The sequence below is a fragment of the Saimiri boliviensis genome, chromosome 6 (genome assembly GCF_048565385.1).
Source record: "Saimiri boliviensis isolate mSaiBol1 chromosome 6, mSaiBol1.pri, whole genome shotgun sequence".
NCBI classification, from domain to species: Eukaryota; Metazoa; Chordata; class Mammalia; order Primates; family Cebidae; genus Saimiri; species Saimiri boliviensis.
This window is the reverse complement of record NC_133454.1, coordinates 96,079,075-96,106,333: the sequence shown is the minus strand read 5'-3', so window position 1 is coordinate 96,106,333 and position 27,259 is coordinate 96,079,075. Positions and strand designations below refer to the sequence as shown.

At 41.1% G+C, this 27,259-nt stretch overlaps 1 long non-coding RNA gene across 1 annotated transcript; it reads left to right on the top strand.

Moving 5' to 3' along the window:
- The first annotated feature begins 18,465 nt into the window (after nucleotides 1–18,465).
- LOC104650140 (uncharacterized) lies at nucleotides 18,466–25,104 on the top strand. Its single transcript, XR_743846.3, has 3 exons — nucleotides 18,466–18,663; nucleotides 24,545–24,618; nucleotides 24,707–25,104. It is a non-coding gene; the product is annotated as an uncharacterized LOC104650140 (long non-coding RNA).
- The last annotated feature ends 2,155 nt before the right edge of the window (nucleotides 25,105–27,259 follow it).

Here is a 27,259-nt window from a genome sequence, read left to right as displayed (position 1 = left end):
TCTTAAAGATCTTTCCAGTGATTTTCTTGACCAACCAGGGTAGAAATGCTGCCCCAGATTCTTCTTCCTCCAGGTAAATAGGAGTTAGAGGTATCAGAGATTTCTGCCCATGGGACTCAGAGCTCTAACCTGGTCTCAAACTTGGATGTGGGATTCTAATGACTGGGAATTAACCAGACAGGACCCTAGTTCTATAGGAAATTGAATATAAGTAGGATCCTAGCCGCAGAAACAAGAAAAATGATTTTAGATTGTAAAATCAACATTCAGAGTCAGAATGGACCCAACAGAAAGCTTAATCTAACACCGAGTTCCTGAATGAAGCTCCTTAAATTTGTTTAGATTCTCTGTGATCAAAAACAGGAAAGGCGCTAAGAGCTGCAGGAAGGCTGAGTCTACAGATGAGGATCAACTGACCAGGTGGTGAGGAAAACAGAGCTCTGTAGGCTTCTCGCAGGCAGGTCATCACCTATCCCACCTCCAAGCAACCTGCTCTGAGCCAGCAACATGTTTCCACACATTTCACACTGCTTGGCTCATTCTGCTGGACTCCAAACGGCTTTATTACATTGAAGCAAAGAGAAGAAAAACAATCTATGTTGACTGTTCGGAGTGTTTTCCCTGTTTTGAGAAGTGGCTGTTAGATTCATGTTTGGCTTTATCATCTGCATCTTCTAATATTTTTATCTCCTCCCCATCCCTACCTCAAACTGCCAAGCAGTGAGTCCTGATTGACAGTAGGAAAAAAAGCATCTCCGAGACTCACAGCCCCTTCCTGGAGGGCTTGTTTTAGAAGCAATACAGGACATGCCCAGCTTAGCCAGGCCACGGGGCTAATCAAATTTGGCAGATGCTCTGCGTCAGCAGGCACCAGGGTGCTAATGCCCCGGGTCAGCTGGTGAGAGGGTAAGTAGGCAAATTCCTGGCTTCTTCCCCATGTTTTCAGAACAGGAATCTGAGTCCCAGTAATCACTAGCCTATGGGACCAGAGGCTATTTTAGACCTCCTTTTATCCAATGGAAAGTTAGGGGTGGTGTCATCTGAAACTGCCAAGGAGCATCCAGTTTCACCCTTATCCAGGACATGTCCCTAGAGGAAATGGAAGCAATGTCAAGGAGACCAAAACGTGGGTGTCAGAACTTCCTTTGTTTTTATTTCTGTGCCGTTTGTTTTCATCCATTCCTTTCACTTTCAGCTCACCTTTCCACTACTCTGGTTCAGGTTTTCATTGTATCTCGCCTAGGCTATCACAGCAGCCTTCAAACCATCTCTCTATCTCCAATTTGTAACCCCCACCCACTTCTAATCTATCCTCCCATGATAGCAGAATGATCTCTCTGAAGGTTCAATGAAAATAAGGAATGTGAAAACACTTTGTAATCCATTACACAAATAGCAACACCCACCTATAACAAATGGACCAATGTGGCAGGAGAGACAGAAATGCAGTCTTTACTCACTGTTGACTATGCAGGTGTAAAGGCCAGTGTGTTGCAAGGAATGAAATAGACAGACTGAGAGGAATGTGTTTAGGAAATAATGATCTAAGTTGGCACACAGTATTGGAACCCTCAAACAAGTCCTCAAAAAGGCTTTCAAGGTGGCCTTTTCTGCTTGGTAATTGTATGTCACTGTGATAAACCTGATAAGAGATGTAAGATGTAGATCTAATTATGCCCATTTTTCAAGGAACTGAGAGACGCAGTAATTTGCAGAAGATCACTCAGTGAGAAATTCAAAGAACATATACTTTTCAAGAGTGCCATACTGATATAGATACCTTAATGTGGATGGATAGATGGATGGATGGATGAATAGAGCATATGATTTCCCTCCCTCTAACATGTAAAAGGGCTCTCCATTGCTGACAGACCACAAGTCAGCAATATTAGCATTATGGTCTTATAGGATGTAGTTTTATTTTCCTGCTTTAATGCCCTCACCCTACTTCTCCCTATTCCCTAAATGTAACTTACACTCTACCTCCTCTGTACCTTTGCACATTTCCTGTCTCCCTCTCTGACTATAAAATCCCTATCCAACCATAACCCATAATAGGGCTGCCAGAAAAAACATCAAACCAAATTAAAAATTGTTTAATATAAGTAAGTGCTAGCCAAGACAATCCTAAGCAAAAAGAACAAAGTAGGAGGCATCACACTGCCAGACTTCAAACTATACTACAAGGCTACAGTAATCAAAACAGCATGGTACTGGTACCAAAACAGAGACATAGACCTATGGAACAGAACAGAGGCCCCAGAAGCCACACTACACATCTGCTACCAGCTGATCTTTGACAAACCTGACAGAAACAAGCAATGGGGAAAGGATTCCCTGTTTAATAAATGGTGTTGGGAAAACTGGCTAGCAATGTGCAGAAAGCAGAAACTGGACCCCTACCTGTCACCTTATACTAAAATTAACTCCAGATAGATTAAAGATTTAAACATAAAACCTAACACCATAAAACCACTAGAAGAAAACACAGGCAAAACCATCCAGGACATAGGCATAGGCAAGGACTTCATGGCTAAAACACCAAAAGCAAGGGCAACAAAAGCCAAGATAGACAAATGGGATCTAATTAAAATTCAGAGCTTTTGTACAGCAAAAGAAATAATCATTAGAGCGAACCAGCAACCAACAGAATGGGAAAAAATTTTTGCAATCTACCCATCTGACAAACGGCTCATATCCAGAATCTACAGAGAACTAAAACAGATATACAAGGAAAAAAAACAAACAACCCCATTCAAAAGCGGGCAAAGGATATGAACAGATACTTTTCCAAAGAAGACATATATGAGACCAACAAACATATAAAAAAATGCTCATCATCACTGGTCATTAGGGAAATGCAAATCAAAACCACATTGAGATACCACCTCACGCCAGTTAGAATGGCAATCGTTAAAAAATCTGGAGACAACAGATGCTGGAGAGGATGTGGAGAAATAGGAACACTCTTACACAGTTGGTGGGAGTGTAAGTTAGTGCAACCATTGTGGAAGACAGTGTGGTGATTTCTCAAGGATCTAGAAATAGAAATTCCATTTGACTCAGCAATCCCATTACTGGGTATATACACAAAGAACTATAAATCGTTCTACTATAAAGAAACATACACACATATGTTCATTGCAGCCCTGAGTACAATAGCAAAGACCTGGAACCAACCCAAATGCCCATCAGTGATAGACTGGACAAGAAAATGTGGTACATATACACCATGGGATACTATGCAGCCATAAAAAATGATGAGTTCGTGTCCTTTGTAGGCACTTGGATGAATCTGGAAACCATCAGTCTCAGCAAACTGACACAAGACCAGAAAGCCAAACACTGCATGTTCTCACCCACCCATAGGTGGGTGTTGAACAATGAGAACAGGTGGACTCAGGGAGAGGAGCATCACACACTGGGGGCAGTTGGGGGCGGGGAGGGGAGAGACAGTGTGGGAGGTGGGGAGGTTGGGGAGGGATAACATGGGGAGAAATGCCAGATATAGTATGCACCTAAAGTAAAATTTAAAAAATAAAAATAAAAAGAGAATACTAAAAACCTTTGTGACAAAAATTTTTAAAACTTAAGTAAAATGAAAAATTCCTAGAAAAAACATAGGTATGCACAAATACTCCATTGAATGTATTTATAGTTAAAAAAAAGATTTGTATTCATTTACATTTACATTTCACTAGGTGTCCTGCAATTTTAATGGTAAAGTCTAGCAAACCCACACAGAAGGCAGCTGCCCCATGTGCACCCTCTGGTTTTTTTCTGACCATCTCAAGGTGGGATTCAGCACTTCTTGAATTTTTCATACAGAATTCACTCTTACTAAATAATGAGCAATGTGTATTTTATGGAATAATTCTTAATAATGTGAAAATGAGATTTACATGCCATAACTGACATTTTTAACAGTTCTTTTTAAAAATGGCCTTAAGGCTGGGCATGATGGCTCAGGCCTGTAACCTCAACACTTTGGCAGGCTGAGGCAAGAGGAATGCTTGAGACCTGAAGTTTGAGAACAGCCTGGGCAACATAGCAAGATCCTGTCTCTAAAAAAAAAAAAAAAAAAAATTTTTTTTAATAGCTGGGTGTGGTGGCACATGCCTGTAGTCCCAGTTACTCAGGGGGCTGAAGTGAGAGGGTCACTTGAGCCCAAGAGTTTGAGGTTGCAGTGAGCTATGATCATGCCATTATATTCCAGCCTGGGTGACAGATTGAGACACCATCTCTAAAAGTCACTAAGTGTCCTTTTGACCAACTCCCTGCATAGCATTTAGTGCTGATCACCTGCTCTTACTCTCTATTATGAAGAGAAACTTTCACTTTTCAAACCCAGGCACCAGTCCAAGCCTTGTTTTCATGGTAGACTTATCAAAGCAAATTTTCAATTAGGCAGGTTTCTCTTTACAAATGAATCTCTATGAATATAAAAAGGGTTTCTATATGTTTAGAATCTTCAAGGTCAAATGCATGAAGCCTTTAGCATTTCCTTGGGAAAGATCATTGCTCCCTTACTAGGCCACAGTTACTTGTATAAACGCTTCTAGAGCAGTGGACATTTTCATTTACCTATGTACCCACTGCAGTTCACCTAGCCATGTACCAGAAACCACTCACCAAGTATCTATTAAATTGAATGAATGCAGTGTAAGACCACATTATAAGTGTATTTAGCCCTAAGTGGCATAGCAGCACAAGGAATGGATCCCAGCAGTCAGGGAAAGCTACTTGATAGTCTAATTGAGTCATTCTCCATCCTAGTTGCACATTAGGCATCTGGGGAGTCTGAAAAAAAATCATGATCTGTAAACCCCATCCTGCATCAGGTAAATCAGAATCTCTGGGGGTGAAGCTCAGGCATCAATATTATTTTCAAAGCTCCCAAGTGATTTTACCAGGCAGGAAAGGTTGAAAATGATGGACGGTTGCAGGAGATTTAGACTAATATTCTTCTCTGGGTCTAATCCATGACAGAGGAGAGAGAACAAGATAATCAGAGGGAGAGATAACGGATTTCTTTTTGCTTTTTCCTGTTGTACATGTTTCGTAGTTTACACTGTTCTTTCACATGCATGCACACCTTGGCACATACCACCCCCGCTACATAGTCTGGACACAGCCTTGAGTTGTGTGCTTACTTTGTGATTGTGAAGAACTAAATGGCTACAGAAAAACTAAGTAAATATGCAATCTTGGTTTTGGCTATGTTGAGTATTGCTTTACCAGGTTCCCAACCCCACTTTCACTATTTTATGGTCTGATTTCACCAAGAATTCAATGGCTGTGGTACTTTCTGGGTGTGAAAGAATAAAGAACTCGTAAAGCGGAATTGGCCAGCTTTCCACACCCCTACCTTCACGGCGCACCAACCTGCACTGACATCCAGAGGAAAATCAAAGGAATTATTTCCTCCTGGTTTGGACACATTCTACTTGAAGCTCCTCTAGGCATTGTGAAGCAGACTTGCTTTCAGTATATGTGACTATAAAGAGATGAATTTTTGAACTGGAGACTTTGAAACTAAGGATGAGCATATACAGAATGAAAGCATGGGCCTGGGAGTCAGCGGATTGAAATCCCTGACCTTGTTCTGCACATCTCCAGCCATGTGAGTTAAGCAGGTCCCCTTTTACTTCTTTCAGCTTTGGTCTTCTCCTCTGCAAAAGGAGTTTCTTCACCCATTTGTACTGTTTTAATAGAATTGCTGAGACTGGGTGATTTATAAAGAATGGAAATTTATTTCTGACTGTTCTGGAGGCTGGGAGGTCCAAGATCAAGGTACCAGCAGGTTCAGTGGTCTGGTGAGGACTGCTTTCTGTTTACAAGATGGCACTTTGATGCTGCATTTTTTCAGGTGGGAGGACACTGTGTTCTCACATGGCAGAAGGGATAGGAGAAGGAAAAGGGGCCAAACTTTTTCCATCAAGCCCTTTTATAGTGGTATTAATCTGTTCACCCAAGCATCTCCCAAAAAGGACCCACCTCCCAACACTGTTGCACTGGGGATTCTTTTCAACACATGAATTTTTGAGGGACCATTTAGACTATAGCAAGGAAGATGCTGGATTTGAGGATCTTTAGGTTCCCTCCAGCTCTAAATACTTCATAGAGTCTAAGTCCTGCAATAGTACATGAGAAGTCTACTGAGACTCCCTAAAACCATTCTCAAGAAGGTAGAGTTCCCAGAGCCCCGACACATACTCAGATGATGCACTTAAACGAGCACTAGAAAGGAGCCAGAAAACAAGTCCAAGTCCCATTTCTGCCTTGAACTAGCTATCATGTTTTTGGAAAAGTCATGTTCCTTCTCTGAGCCTTTGTTGTCTCAGCTGTACGACGAATGTTAGAATAGATCATCTGTACTGTTCCTTTCAACTCTGCCATTCTAGGGATGTTGGATGTCCTAGTGGCTGAGGGTTCACGTTACAATAAATATTAAATTTAAACATAAAACAGCATTCAAAACATGACGAGAAATTGGAACTTAAAAAAATGAGAAAATACCTATCGTCTAAGAGAGAGGAGCGAACCAAACACAAATGCAAGTAGAAGGAAGGAAGGGAGAGGGGGAGAGAGGGAGGGAAATGATTCATGAATAAAATTTAAATTATAGATGTTTTATCCAATAAAGGAAAAATACTATAATTGCATTTTAACTTAAATATAAAAATTATATCACATTTTAGAAAGAATGCTTCAACCCTTCAAATGAACAAGTAGGTTTATAAAATCAACTCCTTTTTTTTCTGTAAACCTATGTGACTTTTCAGAAGAAAACTAACTAGGTCAATAAGCCCACGTTCCGCCAATTCTTACTGACAAATAATCATGTCTCAGAGTCTTAGGTCTTACTTTTTCCTTTAGTTCTTTCCCCATTTGTTTTTTTTTGTTTTGTTTTGTTTTTTGGTTTTTTTTGGTCCTCTGAGAAGCCATTTAAGGACCTTCAATTTTAGATAGACACTCTTTAGCTTGCTACTTGAAGCCCCTTGTGATCTGGTTTCACCTAAGGAAGGTTTCAGGCCTCAGCCTTCCCTGTTGTCCTGCGCATACCCCAGGGTCCACTTTGATTGAACCAACTACCTCCTGTCTTCCAGCTATACCTCACCCCTCTCTTCCCTGGTTTTTTGTTTGTCCTTTCTCACTCCCGCTTCTGCAAAAATAAATCCTTCAAGCCTCAAATTCCACTTCTTCCTTAAAGCTTCCTCTGATTTTCTAAGCTGGAAACAATTTCCCACAGGCCCTGTTGTGAAATCCCCATCCACATTATTTCTATTTCTCTAGTGGCACTTAGTGTTTTCAGTCCTGCAATAAGGCTTCTAGAATACGACCTTCTTGAGAGCAAGATTTGTATCTGAGGACAGCACCCAGAACAGTGTTTACAAGACCAGGCCTGGCTGTCCGACAGACCTGGGCTTGACTCTTGGCTCTGTTGCTGGTTGCAGGGTAACTGTAAGCAGGCTACTTGACCTCTGAACTTCATTTTACTCCTGCATAAAAGGTGGATGGTTCCTACTTCATAGGCTTAGAGTGAGACCCGGTGAGATAATAAATGTAAAATAACTGTTACTACAGCACTTACTATATGTCGGACCCTGTAAGCACCTGATATTTTTTTTCCACTATTATAATAACTTATTTATCTTGCATTTTACAGAAGTCCATGAACGATTTTTAAAAAGTACCTGCTTACCCCATATCTTGTTTCTCTGACAGTTGTTAAAGTAGGCAATGAGTGTGTCAACAGCTTGTGCATCAGCGTCTTGCAAGGATTTCAGATCAACCAACCACCGGCTAAAGAGCTTGGCAGCTTGTTTTTAATACAACAGTATATCCACTCTGATGGCAAACCTGTCCAGCCACATCTCCACAACACACTTTGCAAAATCAGTGATTAGCAAATTAGTTAGCTTTGGCACAGAGCTTGATATTTGTTAAATTCATAACTTCACAGAAACTATTAATATTAAGTAAGCCACACTTTATATATGAAGAACTTGACTCCCAAAGAGCTTAAGGGTCTTGCTCAAGATTAATCATCCAGCTGGTAAGCAGGTGGTCTGGCTCCATAGTCCATGGTCTTGTCCACTGGGCTATATTCATTCTATTCTCTGATTTTACACACACACACACACACACACACACACACACACACACACACACATATGGAGTCTCACTCTGTCACCCAGGCTGGAGTGCAGTGGTGAGAGCCTGGTTCATTGCAACCTCTGCCTTCCAGATTCAAGTAATTCTCATGCCTCTGCTTCCTGAGTAGCTGGGATTGCAGGCAGGCACCACCATGCCCACTTAATTTTTGCATTTTCAGTAGAGATAGGGTTTCACCATGTTGGCCAAGCTGGTCTCAAATGCCTGATCCCCAGTGATCCACCCCCCTTGGCCTCCCAAAGTGCTGGGATTACAAGCATGAGCCACTGTACCTGGCCTGATGGTTATTTATTTTCGTCTGTGAATAATTCACATTTAATTTTCTCATAGAACCTAGCACACCATTGAAATGAATTAGATGCTCAAGGAAAACTTATTTGAAGTGACTCGATATTTAATTTAGAGAAACTCACCTGGTGGTGGTGTAAGATTAGCCACTTGAATGACATGTTTGTAGGGAGCCAACAAATAACTGGTGAGCCAGAGATTCTTCTGGTTTCCTTCTTTGGGCTCATCTCTACAACCTCCTTAAGTGAGCCTAAGGAGTGATGCATTGATCTACCCTGGAAACAAAATATTTCATTTTAAAAATTGTTCTTTTTTCAAGGAAATGTCAATAATACTAAACACATCCAAATATTTCAGAGGATGAATAATGACAGAAAAAAGATTACTATTTTGCTGTGTGACCTTAGGCAAGTTATTTTGTGTCTCTTAGTCTCCTTGTCTGTACAATGGCAAGGCTAACCATAATGATCTTTAAGCTCCAATCTTTTGTGATTTCATGTTGTTTTGTTTCTTTATTCTTTTGATATCTCAAGACAGGCTTTAAGGCACACAGGACATAGAAATGTAGAAATTTGACTTATATAGGCTGTATTTGCACAATGCAAAGAACAAAACACAAATAAAAGCATTTTTGCTTATGGAGTTATTATTTTCACAACTATGCATTAATTTGCACAGTATTAGTGGTAATAACACCTCCTGTAAATTTAAAATACTTTTGCATTATATAGGGCTTTTAGAGATTTTTCAAAGCCTTTCACCCACATTGTTAAGAGGTCCCCAGACTGTTGAAAAATATCCCAACAAAAAATGAAAGACAGATGCCTGGAAAGCCTGAATGTTACCTGTACATCTAGCATTTATTAAACATCCATTATTTCTAAGTTCTATAAGAAACTTGAAAGACACTCAAGTTTCTTTCAAAACTAGACTCAAAACTCCTGCCACTTAAAAAGTAAGACAAGCAAACATATGCAGCTACAAATTAAGAGTATGAAAGTACTGTGCAAACAATGGGGCCTCTAAGCTGTTCTTCTCCATTCCTGCGTATAGGCTGAACTACTTGGGAAGTAATTTATAGTTGATATAATAGCCCTTCCCAAAAACTAAACGTTCTTGTAAGATGGATGAAAGGCTACCAGCCACCAAGTTAGAACGAGAGGGGCTGGAATTCTAGATATTACCAGCCATTATTCCAGAGGTCCTAAGACTTGCAACTTCCCCAATTACTCTTAAAGGTACCATCACTGTTGTGAACCTAAGAGGGGCCTTTTGAGATGTCCTTTCAGGTTTTTGGATTTCTACCCACTAGATGGCCCCACCTGGACCTGCCAACCAGTTCTGTGGCCCCCACCCAGGAGGTGACTCAGCATAAGGGAACAGCTTTGACTCCATATGATTTAATCCCTGAGCCGACCAATCAGCACTCCTGATTCATTGGTCCCCTACCCACCAAATTATCCTTAAAAACTCTGATCCCTGAGTTTTTGGGGAGACTTGAGTAATAATTAAATTCTGTTCTCCTGCCCAGCTGGCTCTGGGTGAATTATTCTTTCTCTATTACAATTCCCCTGTCTTGATAAATCAGCTCTGTCTAGGCAGTGGGCAAGGTGAACCCATTGGGAGGTTATAAATTTGGAGGCTTAGGGAAGATTGCCCTTGTGGCTACCTGCCTGTGGTTCACTAGCCCCATCTAGCAATGGTTTCAGAGGCCAGCCCAAGCAGCTGCCTAGCTCACTTAGACGAAGGGGGGGCTAACTCTGGTACTCTCTGTACTGATAGGGTACTGTTGACCCAATGTGCATGGACTTAATTGCAATATAGAAATCGTCCTGGGGAGATGTACCATAACTGTAGCCCTATCACAGGGTGTCTGTCTATAGCCCCATTGTGGAGTGTCTGGGTTGGTGAGTATCCTACGTGGTGCCAGTGTCTCCCTCCTTCTCCCAACTAGTTCTGTAGCCCCATGGTGGGGTGTCTGTAGCTACACTATGGGGTGTCTGTCATGCTTTGTCTCCTGGGGGCGGTCTCAGTTGGCTCTCCCTAACTAGTAGAAAGAGTCTTGATTTGAGAGACTTCTCCTCAATCAAGAAGATTTCACAAACAGAAAATAGGAGGATAGTCTGGAAGAGATACTCTGGAATTCTTGGTTAGGAATCCTGATGTGGAATGGATCTCTGAAGGAATTGCTGATTAAAGTCCAGCAGGCCTAACTCAAAGAACTCTCCTTATCTATCTGGTCACATTCTGTGAGTCCTGAAAGAAGTTTAACAGCCCTGGATTGGAGTGACTGCTCTTCATCTTGCCCAGAGATCACCCATTGAACTCCTGAATGGAGGTCACCATTTCCTACTTTGCATAGATCAAAGACAACAAGAACCAACGGGAAAAAGTTTGAGCCTTGCCAGGTCGATGTTGAGTACCAAACCAGGTGACCAGTGTCTGTTGCATTATGTGTATTTTGCTTCCACTGGGATGGAAAATGTTAATTTAGTTCCCCATGCAGCCTGTCAGGTAGCATCTTGCAAAATTGAGAAGCTTTTGCCTATGGTTCCATAAAACAGAAAAGGATGATTTTCTTTTGTAATGGGGCTTAGTCCCCCCACAGCTGTGGCACAGTGAACAGGGCCATCAAAAGCTGCTCCACTCTTTTGGAAGCTGCAGAGTAAGGGGACCCAGAAACCTGATATGATGGCAAAAAGGGTAAGTAGTCTTGCCGGAAAAGTGTCTTTTCTCTCTCTCTTTCTCTCTCTCTCTCTGCTATGTGTGTGTGTGTGGTGGGGGGAGTAGGGGGAGGCAGTGGTAAGCAATATGATAAATGTCACTGTGTGTCTTGTCTGCAAGAGTTTAATAGTAAAAAAAGGATTTGTGAGACTAGTCTTTGGCTGTAGCAAATCTGGTGCACTTTGTGCTAAGAATTTGACTTTCTGTAATGGAGAGAGGGGTGTCCAGATAGAACATGAGTTTAGGACCCCTATAAGCCTGTTTTTCAAGCCAACTCAGCAGGCTGGTTAATTATAAAATTTGCTGTGGGTCCCTGAAACCAATACCAGATGAAATTTCTGTCTTGTTTTGTGTCCTTAAGAGCCTAACCTTGTGACCATGTAAAGAAACTTTATCTTGGTCTCCACCATCCGGAGGACAGAAATTTTGGGGTTTATGTCACAGCCCTAATAATTCTCTTGAGCAGTTCAAAGTCTTTACAAGCTTGAAATCAGCAGCTCTAGACTTCTGGGAAGAGCAATAGAAACTGCTCAGTGCTGCGTAGCTCAGTAGCTAAGGCTTTATCTTTTGACAATGATGGCCTGGGTTCAATTCTTGGCTTCCAGAATGATTCCCTTCTGGTTTGTTATTTGTGGAACTTTGCCATTTATTGAGGTTTTTTTTTTTTTTTCCAACCCATAGATAGCTTCTGATTTCCTGTCTTGATTTTTTTTTCACTGAACTACCTTTGGGGATATTCTAAACCTTGTTTAAAAAAAAAAAAACAAACCAAAAACTGCTAACCATTTTTTAAAACATCTTATGTATCCATGGCTAAGTTATAACCTTAATTAAGACTTACTAATTTCATATGAGTGGTTTCCTGGGGTAGAATTCAAAGGCCAGAAATATTGGCTGTTTTAACTACAGTCTGGTAATAAGAGATGTAAAAGATATTTTTTTTAAACAAAATAGCTCTATGGTTAAAATTTGCTTAATTAAACATGAATATCCGAGCTATATATATTTAAAAGATCTTATCATTTTTCTCTTCGACTCTGCATTAGGTACTCTTTCTCTGTTGCAATTCCCCTGTCTTTATAAATTGGCTCTGTCTAGGCAGTGGGCAAGGTGAACCCATTGGGTGGTTACATTCCCAAAACATTCTAGGAACCAGGCTATAAGACAAAAAGTCATTCTAGAATTTTTCTGTCTTAACAAGAATTGAGAGAGGAAAAAGAAAGAAACCAATCAGGCAGGCAGTTAGGATGGGTAGTGGATTGAATTCTTTCAAACAAAAGAACAGCCTGCAAGCACAGATAAGGAAACTTGCACAGGGGGCCTTGCCTAAGACATGCCCACAGCTGCACAGATAAGAAAGGCTACACAGATGACTTTTCCAGACATGCCCACAGTGGAAAATTTCATCCCCTGACACATGTGTAATAAGGGAACAAAGCAATAGGGTAACTCAAGCTAAGGGCCCACATTCGCATTAGGGGGATGGGGGTGGAGCTACCAGAAATACATGACTTATGCAAATGACATGCCAGCCCTCATCAATTTCCTGTAAAAGCCTTTACATACAACTGTGAAAAACGGCAACCCTCTTCTGTGTCCCCTCTCTGCAGCAGAGAGCTTTCTTCTTTCACTTACTAAACTTTTACTCCAACCTCACCCTTCGTGTCCATACTCCTTAATTCTCTTGGTCTCAGGTGATAACCTCACATGGAGAGACAGCTACATTGTGGTGCATTGATGAGACAGTAAAAGACTCCTTTCCAAGTGTGTGGTTTCTTCCAGTTTTCAGAACATTTCACTTGCATTTCTTAATTTAATGCTTAGGACAGACCACCGCCAATAATAACAACTCTACATCTTAGTTTTTAGATAGGGAAACTATGATTCAGAATGATAAAAAGATTTGCCTTAGGTCAGACAATTAATACAAAGCTGATGCAAGATTCAAATACGAGTCTTCTGACTTCAAATCCTACTTTCTTGTCACTTTTTAAACTATTTATCTGAGATTGGCATTTCATGGCAATCAGAGGATGGGGTGAAGGGCTCTGGAGGTTTTGGTTACATTCAGGGAGCATTAGAAAGAACAAATGTGCTTAGATGAGGCAGGAAAGCCCAGATACATGAAGGAAAAGAATAATATGCCTAAGTTGCCTAGTTTAAAAGCATTTTTAATTAGAAAGCTATTTTTATCTTTACTTACAGATGAAGAAAATAAAACTCAGAATGATTATTCAAAAATCACATAGCTAGTGGCAGCCTCAAGGTGTGAAACCAGGTGTGTCTGTCTCTAAATAGAGTGATAGAAAGCATGCATTTTGGTGTGAGCTCTGCTCTTCACATAGATCTTGGTCCAGCCAGCCCACTAACCCTGGTGTCTTCGTGTGAAATGACACTAACAATAATAACCAATGGTAAGATCTTCTTGTATGTAATAGGTGAGATAATTCCTGTGATGTACTCAATACAGTATCTGTTACATCTTAGTAAATATTAGTTACTATGATTAATTGTTAGGTTTAGGTGCAGTGGCTCACATCTGTAATCCTAACACTTTGGGAGGCTGATGAGGGGAGATCACTTGCGGCCAAGAGTTTAAGACCAGCCTGGCCAACATGGCGAAACCCTGCCTGTACTAAAAATACAAAAATTAGTTGGAGTGGTAGTGTGCACCTGTGATCCCAGATAATATGGAGGCCGAGGCACAAGAATCGCTTGAACCCAGGAGGCAGAGGTTGCAGTGAGCTGAGCTCACACCACTGCACTCCAGCCTGGGCGACAGAGTGAGACCCTGTCTCAAAAAAGAAAAAGAAAACATTATTGTTAGACTGCACTGCTTCTCTTGAGTATCGCTCCTCTACTCCTCAATGCCTTTCCAGAAAGGACAAGTAAATGTGAGAAGATGGGGGGTAAAAAATGCTCAGGCAGAATGAATGTGTACATGACTGTCCAGCTCATTCTGATCTCTCTGGTCTATCTTTGATCCTTGGACACAGACTTGGTGGTTGGAACACAGTTGATCAAATCTAAGTGATCTAAACAGAAACAATCAGGTTCTTCCTCCTGAGAATTTAAATTTGGGACTAGAAAAATCTTGCATATTTCTGGAACTATTATATGTAAACCCGAAAACAATGGGATGGTCATATGCCACCTTGTTAACTGGGAGGCAAAGGTAGACAGTCTGCATAGAGAGAGAGAGAGGATGAAAGCAGTCGATAGAGGAAGGCAGGAACAAGAGAAAGTTCACTGCCTAAATCCCTTCTTCCCAAGACCTAGCCATAATCCTTTCCTTGGGTTTCACTTCCATTTCCTGCTTGTTGTTTTAGCTGGCTCCAGGAGTGCCACCTATTGCCGTGGTGGCTGTGGCCCTACAACCTTTTTACTCAGCTCTCATCATGCAAGAGTCCAAATTTCAAAATCTCTTTGAGTCATAGGCTTGCTTGTTCAGGAAAGAAGACAATGAAGCTGCGTACCCAAGCACTTAAGCCAACCTGTGACTGGATTGAGGCTGAATGATAAACTTATTTCAGATGATTTGGACTTTAAGGAAACAAAATTATATAAAATACTGCCACCTAAGATTTCAAGGGTTCCAGCCAGGCATAGTGGCTCCTGTCTGTAACCTCAGGACATTGGGAAGCCAAGGCAGGCAGACAGCTTGAGCCCAGGAGTTCAAGACCAGCCTAGGCAACATGTCAAAACCCTGTCTCTACAAAATATACAAAAAATGAGCCGCACATGGTGGCATGTGACTGTAGTCCCAGATACTCGTGAGGCTAAGGTGGGAAGATCACTTAATCCCAGGAGATTGAGGCTGCAGTGAGCCAAGAGTGTGCCACTTTACTCTGGCATGGGTGAGAGAGTGAGACCTTGTCTTTAAAAAAAAAACAAGAAACAAACAAACAAAAACAAAACAACAGATTTCAGGGATTCCAATTTGACTCCAAGACACTGAGCCATATCCATCACTTAGAGCCAGTCATGACTAATGCAGGCAAGATAGCAAGGGTTGCACAGGGGAGTAAAGAACCACCTGGGAGAAAACTCAGCCTAAGGGAAGAGGGTATTATAGTCTTGGTGCAAAAATAAAGCCTTAGTCATCAAAGGGGAGGCACAAACCCTAGCTCAGTATTGTATCTCCCAGCCCAGTTCCCCATAGCATCTCCTCTGAATCCCGTGGAGCAATACAAAGGTATGTATGGAGGCAGAGGGATGTTGTGACAAAAACCAATCAAGCTAAGACTCTCTAAGAGATGGCAATACTAGCAGTTTGGTAGCCATATGAAACATAGATCATGAGAAAGAAACATTCATTCTACCCACCACTGCAAGCAACCCATATGACCTTAACACCTCTTGGCTGTGGTGTCTAGTGGGAGACTGCAGTATCCAGCAAAAATAGTTCACCAGGGAGCTTTGACAGAACAAGGTAAAAGCCATGTAGAAACCCAGAGGACACAGTGTCTGTTACACAGACAGTAACCTCTGTGGGCTCTTGGAAATAATTGGGAAATTGAAGACTTTAAAAATAATACCAGAAGTACTGCAAGATCAATTAAGGGTGGTGGGAGGTGGGAACAGTTAAGCACAGGTTAGAAATGGCAATAACTCATGGGACATAAATGTGCACTTGGGCAACCACAAAGATTGAGACCAGATGACCTGAAAGAATTTAATAAGGCTGAAAACTCAGGCCAATGATGTGAAGTACAGATGGCTGCTGAATTGCCGAACTGAGAGTCATCGAACCTCTTTTCCCTTAATGCAAATGGTAACCTCGATGATACAAAGAAGTTTCTCCTATCCTATTTGAATATCGCGTACACATTCTCATTAGTGACTCAGGGAGCAGAGAGGATGCCAGCCAGCATCGAAGAAAAACAAGACGCCTCTTGAATTTTATTGGTATCAAGAATGGTCACCAGTATAGCATTAACTCTTTGATATCTGACAGGGCATCAGATACCCCAGGTATGCAGAAGTATGAGGGTATCCTTTTCATAAAAGGGAAGCAGATTCTTGGTGAGGCCACTGTGGCAAAGTGGGATTTTGTGGTCACACGACTTGGAATCAAAGAGGCCAAACCTCAAATTTTGGTTGTACCATTTACCAACGCCATGTGACTTTGAGCAGCTTAATTCACTTCTCTGATCTCCAATTACTCTTTCTGCAAAACTGGATGATATGTAAGGGACATAGTTACCTGAAGTAACTTTTACTTTTCCTGTTACTAACTGGGTTAGGTTGTAAGTCTTTTAACTCTATTGTTACTTTCTTTCCTGTTCCTTCTTTCAAAATTCAAATGCCCAGGGAACAAGACAGGAAACCTAAGGAAGTGTGGGGCCAGGTGGGGACTGGGGCACACAGGACCACACCTGCCCCACCTGAAGAGGTGTACTTAGATCCAGCCTACTCTTGCCCATAGAAATGCTAGCCCAGGATTATCAGGTGTGATTTTTCAAGGGAAGCCAGAAATCTGGAATTTCATGTGAAGTCTTATTATAAATGCTGCATCTGATTCAAATTTTTAACAAATATATTAAAAGGCAAATCCATAACAGGTTTCAATCAAGCCATGGCAGCTGGCATGCATCTTCTGGCTCTGTTTTGAGGAAGGAGATAACCATGAGATTCCAGCCTCTACCTCTCCTCACAAACCAGCTCAAACTTTCAAAGGCATTGCTGCCTCCCCTCAACAGAGAAGCTCATACTGAAGGAGAAGGGAAGACATGATTCAGGGATGGTTTCTGTGGCTCTCTAAGGGGGCTCCTCATTATCCACATTGGATCAAGGGCTACCATGTCCCACCTGCAGCTCTCAGAAGTCCCAGGGGATAACACCTTCCTAGCTCTCATGTTCCCACACTAGGGCTCAGGTGCTATGAGGCTGACATCCTCCCATACATGAGATTTCATGTTCTAGGATGTGTTCTAACCTCCTGATTCTCCTTTGAGTGGCCCCACTGCTCCAGGAAGAATTGGGCGATTGAGACACCCTTTAATACCCTTTATGCAAAGCCAAGGGATTGTATTTACAAAACTTGTTGGAGGACTGATTGATTTTGATATCATCTTTCAGGCTGCTGAGGCTCATATGAGAAACAAATTATCTTGAGAATCAGGTAAAGGAGGAAATGTCACTGGGAGAGACAACCACAAACAAATGCAGATGGAGGTCCCTCGAGAGAAACACTGGCAGCAGAGGAAGTCAACACATTCTAAGAAAGTCATGGCCTCGGTGGATTAAAAGGCTATCAAATTCCCAAAGAACATGATGATAGTTAAACTCTAGTCCAGCAGAGAGGGAGTGCTCTTCCAAGGATTTCTTCTTCAAAAATCAGACAGTTTTTAAATCTTCTATGGCTAGCATTGCAAGCAAAGTGAAAGGAGAAAACTCACACGTGTTAAACACCTACTGTATTCCATGTGTGATGATTTATATATATTCTTTAGCTATCAGACATGGCACAAGTTACTTATTCACACTGAAGCTCAATTTGCATCTGTAAAAATAAGAACCTATAGTACTTACCTTGTAGGCTAATTTTAGAAAATAAGACCAAGCATGGGAAAACCCTTGGTACCATGCCTGGAAATATTAAGTATTCAGTAGACCATTGCTGTCATTATCTTCTTACCTTAATAATTCCTCACAACAACCCAGGGGCATTATGTGTATTTCATGATGAAAAGTTAAATTCAGAGAACTTACTTATCCAAATTGCTTGCCCAAATTCTTCTAGCTATTAACTCAAAGAGCCTAGATTCAAATCTGGATTTGCTCTTTGTTTTTTAATTTTTGACAATTTTTCCCCTAGTTTAGTGATACTAGCAAGCCTGTGTTCTAAAACATTTTAACCAGAGTTATTTTTCTTTTCAAGCAAAATTAAATGAGCAATGTTCAATACTGGCCTAAACTCTCCCAAGCTTTGTGGTTCATTGTCAATGCCTTATTCTCCACCATCCCTAACAACTTCACCCAGCTGATACCCAGAGCCAGACCCTGCACCACCAGTGTCCTCTCTGCCATGGATCTTGGCTTTGGGGTGTCCATTCTAGGCCAGTTCACTGTCATCTAATGCAAGATAACTTCTCGGCTGGGTTTGCATCCCTGTGCTGGGTTCCCACTTCCCACTCTCTGGCTACTCCATTCCTCAACTGTGTCACATATATCCCATTTTGTTGGCTCCTCCATCCTGGCTTCTGCTTTAGTGTCTCTGTCTTGAACTTCCAACATGGCATAAAACTATTTCTTCTTTTTTTTCCCATTCCTAAGACCCACCAGTCTTCCCTGCTCATTCTTGATCAGGATGAGACTGATATCCTATGAAATGCAACAGAATCAGCTCCTGGAATTGTGTTAGCAGAATGACAGGAGTATGAGATCCACCACATGGCAGGGCGCCCCAGGAACCTGCTTTCTTCTTGAAGAGCAACTGAAAACTATTTCCAAATTATCCTTCATTTTGAGGTCTAAACCATATGTTTGTCAATTTTAATACTAGAGTCTAGCATTTAATTAATAATAGCTTGCTTTGTGAAAGAAAGGAAGATAAAGTGAAAAAAAATCTCAGTATTAAGACAGACAACCTGGTTTCAGAAATACAAAGAAGTGGTTTTCTCTCTCTCTCTCTCTCTCTCTCTCTCTCTCTCTGTGTGTGTGTGTGTGTGTGTGTGTGTGTGTGTGTGTGTGTGTGTGTGTTTTAAAGGAGCAGTATTGGCAATATGTGTGTTAGGATAAAGAAAGTGTATTATTACTACAGTTTGATGAAGTTTACATTTTACTCAGGGTGAATCTTAAAGGAAAGGGTTTATTTCTGAGTGAATGAAAGCAAAGTCTCTGTTATCATTCATTAATGGAATGGCAGGTTAGGTCCTGCAAGAATTGCAGAGGACACAGACCTGAGAAAGCCACAGAGATGGCTTCCTGGAGAACTCACTGTCCATAGTAGAAGATAAACTCACATATGGAAAATATCACCATAATGCGTTAAGAAGGGGCCTGAGCCCTTGACCCAGCCTGGAGTCTCAGAGATGCTTTCTTCAAGGCACTACCACTTGAAGTAGCTATTGAAGGATAACAAATATGATGACATTTACTGAAGACTTATTAAGTGGTAGGCACTGCCATAAGTGCTTTCCACCATTACCATTTGATCCTAACAACTGTTTAATGAGATGAGAATTATCACTATACCTATTTCCAGATGAGGAAACTGAGGCACAGAAAGCTTAAGTAACATGCCCAAAGTCACCCAGCTAGGAAGTAGCAGAGGCAGGACACAAACATAGGAAGTCTGAGGATTTGAAATTGATCAGAAAGGGACAGGAGTAAAGACAACATGAGCAAAGACACAGAAGAATAAAGCAACACTGATGTGAGTGGAACTGTGAGAGTTACACAGTAGACACTATGGCCATGCCCACCTCCCTTAGCTGGTTCCAGAAAATTCTTCTTGCACTCTTGACCTGAAAGCTTTTCTCTAAACTAAGGCAGGCTGCTCAGCCTTTGCATGGAAGGTTAGATGTGCTGGTAATTAGCACATTAGCACATTAGGGTGTGCTGATGGGATTTGATGTATAAACACCCCAGCTCCCCTGCTCTAAAGGCAGATAATTCTGAAACATGGGTTTTACATTGTTTCTCAACATTGCCCTTCGAGATTAAGCCCGTTGACAGCTGGCTTGATAACATACCTTAATAAGCCACCTCCCTTACTGGTCTTTCCTGTACTTTCCAAATATAAACATCTTAAACTTGAACCCTTGTCACTGTGTCAGCTTTTGGAGGAACACAAGCTAATACAAATGTACTGTACTGTTGCTAAAATATAAAGTAGGAAACTGAAGAGGCATAGCAAAGTCAGTAAAGCCCAAAGTCTGCCATCAATGCACAGACAGACACTCATTACCTGTCCAGGACTGTGTATGTTTATGAACACAGAGGACATATGATGCATGTATGATATCACTTCAGGGAGTCTTTAGCAGATCATCTGTCTGTCCCATCTCCACTTTACAAATGATCTACCTGAGACCTCGAGTGGGACATGATGTGTCCAGGGTCCCTAAGCTGGTTAGTTGTAAAGCTCAGATTAGTGGTTCCCTATACACTAATAGTGAGATTCCTATTCACTGAAGCAAACTAGAGAGATGTTTAGAATAATCTTTGCACCAACTCCAACAACTTTATCAAACTCATGAAAACTAAGATGTTGAGAAAGGCATTTTCAGGCTCTTTCTCTAAAACCAGCAGAGTTGGCCAGGGCCTGCAGTGCAGAGAAACAGAGAACTATGCTATGATTTGCAAATAAACCTGAGTATTGATTCACTAGTCACTTGGTCAACCTAGTCAGTTTACTTCCAGAAAGTGATGGTAGAAAAATAACAGAGATGTACATGTATGTGCACAATACACCATTGTGTAAAATAGCAAAACAATAGAAACCACCTTAGTACCCATCAGTAGTGCAGTACCCAATGTCACAAATAAAATAAGAGCCTTCCTAGGAAGGTACCCACACTAACCTATGTGGGAAAAAAAAGCAAGCTGTAACTGCATATATACATATAGTACAATCCCCTTTTTGCTTAAAAAAGAAAAGCTTGTGGGGTGGAGGCAGCAAATCACACTGCTATGTATGTATGAGATCTCAGCATATGTATGCAACAATCCTGCATGTTCTGCACATGTACCCCAGAACCTAAAGTGTAATAAAATATATATATTTAAAAAAAGAAAGAAAGAAGCTTATGCGTAGAGAGATTTTTGCTTTATAAGCATGAGAACATTATGGAAAGAGACTCACCAAACTGTGAACAGTTTGTGGTATAATTTTTGGAATATTAACTTGTGTTTGTCCTCCCAGTGTTTCTTCTCCTCCTCCCCTATAAGCAGATGGTCAGGCCTTTTTGTGGCCTCTTGCCACAAGGGAGATGTTTGTCACAGGGCCAGAAGCCAAAGTTGTCTGCAAGACACTTCCGATTCTGGTCTTGAATTTTATAAAATCTAAACCCATTGAGGAGAGTATGCTTGGTGTCCTGGAGGAACTGGAGAGAGAAGGGAAGGTGTTTGGAATGTACGTGCAATCCTAGTCTTAGTTCTGGAGCACTCTGAAGAGGAAGAAGACTGTAGGCAGGCTGGGCTAGGGAGATGGGAATTCCAAAGCCTCACCGAAGATTCTCCTGACTTTAAAAGCGGCAGCAAAGGAGCCAGAACCAGAAGAGACCATGTAGTCTGAGACCACAGATATCTCTGAAGTTAACATTGTAGACTAAGTTCAGTGGCTGAAGAGATCTCATTAGAGTTTGGTGGTATGTAAAACCTTGAGACCTTTGACTATCCGTGAGCGTGAGACTGAATTCCTAATTACTTAATAGGATAAAGAGAATTGCTACAGGCTCAGAATTAATTTTATGTAAAAAGTGCTATTTTTTTTTTGGCACATCTGAGTTTGTGGAATAAGATTCATATTTACTACAAGTAATGGAATTGGGATTCACAGGGGAGAATGTCACTTATCACATGAATGTGATTTTCTGATGGTAGGATTATGCATAGTTTCAGGTTTTCTGTTTTTTCCCACCTCCTTTCCCCTCAGTATTTTTTAAAATAACATGTGGCATTTTGTTTAATCATTTTTTGTGTTTCAAACAGGGTCTCACTCCTGTCCATGGAGGGTAGAGTGCAGTAATGCAATCTCAGCTCACTGTAGCCTTGGCTTCCTGAGCTCAGGTGATCTTCCCACCTCAGCCTCCCAAGTAGCTGGAACTCCAGGCATGTGCCACCATGTCTGGCTAAAATTTTGTATTTTAATTAAAGGCAGGGTCTCACCATACCCAGACTGGTCTCAAACTACTGGACCTACCCACCTCAGTATCCCAAAGTGCTAGAGTTACAGGCATGTGCCACCATGCCTAGCCTAATCACATTGTTTGTAATGTTCATTAAGATATCCCACCCTCTCAGTCTGGTGACAGCCTCTCAAGAGGGACAGAATCAGTTGCAAAAGTACCATTTCTGACCCTGAGACATGGATATTGTTTATTCATTTATATATCACCTGAAAAAGTCCACTCACTTAAACGGTCTGTGATGCTTGCATAAACAGAAATGCTTACCCTCCTGGGTCTTGAATTTCTGGTTCTCTGAGAGTCTTTTGAAATTCTCCTTTCTCAGAAAGGAGCCCTCTTTCTATTTCCCCTCAAAGTTGTGACTTGACCCTCACATCCCTTTATTCTCCAGGGCTCCTTGATGAGATTGTTTTAAAATTTCTTTGGAGGGCATCCCTTTTAGGAAGAGCAAATCCCTTTTGGGATGAATACAAAAGATAGAGGGTATGATGATAGCTGGGACAGCTGCACAGTCTGGAGTGGTCTCTGCTGTAGAGTACTACAGAAAAGATGACTCAGTGTTTAAAAAATGCAATAATTCTAAGCCCCCTGCATGGAAAAAATAAAAAGAAGGAGAGGCTCTTTTCTACACATCAGTTATTGGGTCCTACCAATTCATCCAGTCTTAGTACCCACTGCTCTCTAACACACAGTCTCCTGACTCTGAGGTTCTCTCTCTCCATTGCCCCTGTCAAAGGCACAGGTCCCGTCTCCTGGTCTTTGTAGAAGCTGCTTCCTCTTCCTGATGGACCACCTGCATTGTACTCCTCATAGACTATCCTATCTATCTCTCCATGATTCTACTTCCTCCTGGCGATAGTCACCTTCTCTGAATCCAGATGTTATATATACACATGTGTAGTCAAGAGGGAGAGGAGAGACAGAGAGAAAATAAGAGAGAGAGAGATTTTAGGGAATTGGCTTATTGGTTCAGTTATGGGGAACAGCCTGTCCAAAATCTGTAGAGCAAGCTGGTGGTCTGAAAATTCAGATGAGTTGATGTTCCAGTCAGCGTTGAGTCCACAATCTGCAGGTCAGGCCAAGCTGGAAATTCCACAGGGTTTCTATGCTGCAGTTTGAGGCCAATTTCTTTTTTTCTTCAGGAAACCTTACTCTTTGCTCCAAAGGCATTCAATTGATTGGACTAGGCCCACCCATAGTAGATAAAGTAATTGGCTATACCAAAAATTTACTTACTTAAATCAGTAACAGAGAAAAGAATGACATGATGAGCTCAGGCAGAGATGTATCAATTGAAAGTCTTTATATACTGCACAGTTCCTGTGACTGCGGACCTAACCATCCAGGGATAGAAAACGTGGATTTCTCATTCTTTCTGCTACAGCCTCTAGGATGCTTGAGTAGAAATGGCGTTTTTACTGAGGGTGAGTTCAACAAGGGGACAGGAAGCAGCCCTCTGCTAAGCCTGAGTTATCAACTATCATAAAGTGCCCGTAGGTGTTGATTGTTACAAGTTGTGACTGAAATGAAATTCATGATCTTTTCTGGATTTATTTAAGCCATGCTAAACATAATGGCTTAAATGGTTGGTCCAATGCTAATTTGACCAATGATTGGTCAAATAGTTGACTAAATGCTAACTGAGTCATCCTCTCTCCTCTCTGCACCCCTGCCTTGAGTAACAGACAGTTGACAGACACCACACACACACTCTGATATGAATGAATCTTTGCCACAATTAACTGAAGGCTGACCAATTAACTTAAACTCAGGTCTAAGGTATTAATCTTAGAATCTACCTTCATGGAAGCTCCTGAGGATCTGAGTCAGAGAAATGAAGGATGCCAAAAGAGGAAGCAAAAGGGACAAACGTGTCTGTCTCACAGCTTTGCCTCTACCAGTCTCTAGAGTTAACCACAATAAATAGCACTTAAAAAAGGGTCCCCACTGCAGTTGACAGTGACCACAAGACACAACCCTGCTCATAGATAGAATATCTCTGGAATGGTAGGATTGAAACATCTCTTGGCTGTTGTTGTTTTTTCCCTGAAACCTGTCATCTCTGAAAGGGATGGTATATATAATATTTTAATATTTAATATGAAACACACACAAGCAGTACTTCATCTGCCTGTATGCCTTCTATGTTCCTAGAAGTATATTTAGAATTTTAAACTGTTCCAACTATTAGACATTTTGCCAAATTTTAGTCATTGAGGAAGTTGTGTTTAAACATCTGTTGACTGCAGATGTTAAGCAGTGTGAAACAGTCTTTTAAGATGCCAAAATGCAATTAAAATCATATTTTTCCTAGTAACACATCACACTAATCAGTGAAAATTTAGAAAGATAAAACTCAATGAACAATGAATGGTAATACTTCTCTAAATAATCAGCTGTGGCTCATGGGAAGGGAGAATTAACTTTTAACTAAATTATGTTGAATCATCAATGCCAATTTTCTCAGCTCTTGAAAGTGTTCTCTTTTTTCCTTCAAGCCAGGCAATGGTCAGGTGGAGTAAAACATAGGGAAGAATGTCTTTTTGGTTCAAAGAATAAAAAAAAAAATTGGGTAACACACTTTCCTTACTTCTGGCTGGGGCACTGAACCAGAAGATGCCAGTGTTTAAAACACTAAAATGCCAGCTCTTTTCTTAAAGGCCAACATGTAGGTGATTGATTTCTGCCTGGACTGAGGATTCAGGAGAAGATGTGCGGAACACAGCCTGAACATGCCCCAACCTGGCTGACAAATTCCACCCCAAAGAGTGGAAGAAACACACCTACAACATAAGCAGAAAGTATTTTTCTTCCGTACTTTCTAGGACTTGAAGCTGCTTTGTTTTTTGGTTGCTGGGTGGGGAAGAAGGAACTATAATATAGCTTCCAGAAGAGAGAAGAGAGTTCTCTCTTGAGTGTGAATTTAGCAGTACCAAGAGGCCTCAAAATAGCTCTCTTTCCTGCTTGAAATTCTACTGTTAAGAGTTTTTCTTTAGGTTTAAAACCTTGAAAGCTCCATAATGCTCCTGAGTCAAACAATAAAGCCATTAGTAGTCAATGACTTTAATTTTTTTTTCATTTCAATTTTAGATCTAATTTTATCTGACTCCTAAAAACATGTTTTATATTTTCATGAGGACTTGGCCCATATGTGTAAACAGTTTAAACATCTTAATTTGTTGGCTGAACTAGCCCAAATTGTCAAATTTTTTTAGGCAAGAGTGGATTTCATCAAATTGGTTGACCCACCATTTCCTAAATTCATCATTGATTGATTATCTGTTATGTGCCAACTCCTGTACTAGTTCCTAGGGCTCAGAGGTGAAAATCCATAATCTCTGTTTCCAGGATTCTATCAGTATGATACGGACACAGGCATGTAAGCAGACATACCATAATGCAGTGGTAGTAGGGATACGCCTCTCTCATCTTGGCAGTGTATTGATGGCCATGTCCTCGAGTTCCCAAGTACATTGAAAAAGGTGTAATAAGGAGATGATAAATTAGCAAATAGTACTTATTTGAAGTTCTACTGTGTCTACTCCTGTGCCAGGTGTTTGGGTTGGGAATGGGTATTGGGTAAGAGGAGAATAGAAGTTAGAAAGGCAGAAAACACCAACTCAGTTGATACGATTAGGATGTTTGTCACCTCCAAATCTCATGTTGAAATGTAATCCCTAGTATTAGAGGTAGGGCCTAGTGAAAAGTATTGGATAAGGGGAGTGGATCCCTCATGAATGGCTTCATGCCATCCCCTCGGTGATGAGTGAGTTCTCGCTCTGTTAGTTTACACAAGATCTGGTTACTTAAAAGGGTGTGGCAACTCTCTCTTCTCCCTCTTAGTCCCTCTATTGTGTGTATAACATGTTGGCTTCTCTTCCCCTCTACCATGACTGTAAGCTTCCTGAAGTCCTCGCGAGAAGCAGAAACCAGCACAGTGCTTCATGTACAGCCTGCAGAACCATGAGCCAATTAAACTTCTTTCCTTTATAAAGTACACAGCTTCAGATACTTCTTTGCAGCAAAACAAAAACTGACTAACGTATCAGCCATTAAAGAGTTTACAATTTACTTAGAGGAAATAAGATGTAAGTGTAGGGAATTATTAGAAAGCAAGACAATCTACACATCTTTAAAGTATAAGCATCAAATTTTATGGACAAAGAGTATGATGTGGGTATTGAGAAAAGGACAAGTGTGATATAGGGTGGAACAGTCTCGGAAAAGTCCTCCCAAAGGATACAGATAAGAGAAAAAAATATGGAAGGATGTATATTGTAGAACTTACATTGGTAGAAGCAGAGGATCTAGGTCTTTTTTTTTTTTTTTTTTTGAGACTGAGTTTTTACTCTTGTTTCCCAGGCTGGAGTGCAATAGCATAATCTCTGCTCACTGCAACCTCCACCTCCCGGGTTCAAGAGATTCTCCTGCCTCAGCCTCCCAAGTAGCTGGGATTACAGGCACCCACCACCAGGCCTGGTTAATTTTTGTATTTTTAGTAGAGATGGGTTTCAACAGTTGGCCAGGCTAGTCTTGAAGTCCTGACCTCAGGTGATCCATCCACCTCGGCCTCCCAAAGTGCTGGGATTACAGGCATGAGCCACTGCACCTGGCCAGGCCTAGGTCTTCTAAGCAGCAGAGATGGCAGGGGTAAGTATACAGAACTGGGAGTAAAGGGATGTTACATGGGTATCATAGGAGTGAGTGCAGGGGACTTCACAATAAGAGACCAGCCAGTCTAAAGTTGAGTTTGTGTAGGATTTTTTACTCATCTATTATTGAGGGCCATGCGCTGAACTATATACTATGGATAAAGAACTAATAAATTCCTGCCATCTTGAAGTTTATAATCTAGTCCTAAAAAGAAACTTATCAGAGAGGTTTCTCTGAGCCTTAATGTGTTGGGGTCTAGGCCTTTTCATTTCATCCTTCAAATACTGTCTACTCAATGAAATTTTCGTGGCCTGTTCAGCCAAAATAATTTATAAAGGCCATAATAGCTGACATTATTAAGAGTCTCCTAGATCAGTGTACTGTACTAAGTACTTCGCATGTCTTATTCATAATAAATTAACACCTCATATTTTTCAATGTACCAGGCACCACGCTATGGTCTTCACAAAGATTACATAGTGTAATCTTTACACCAAGCTTTGCAAGGGTATCCTGCTATTATCCCCAATGTCTCTATGAGAAAACTGACACTCTGCAAG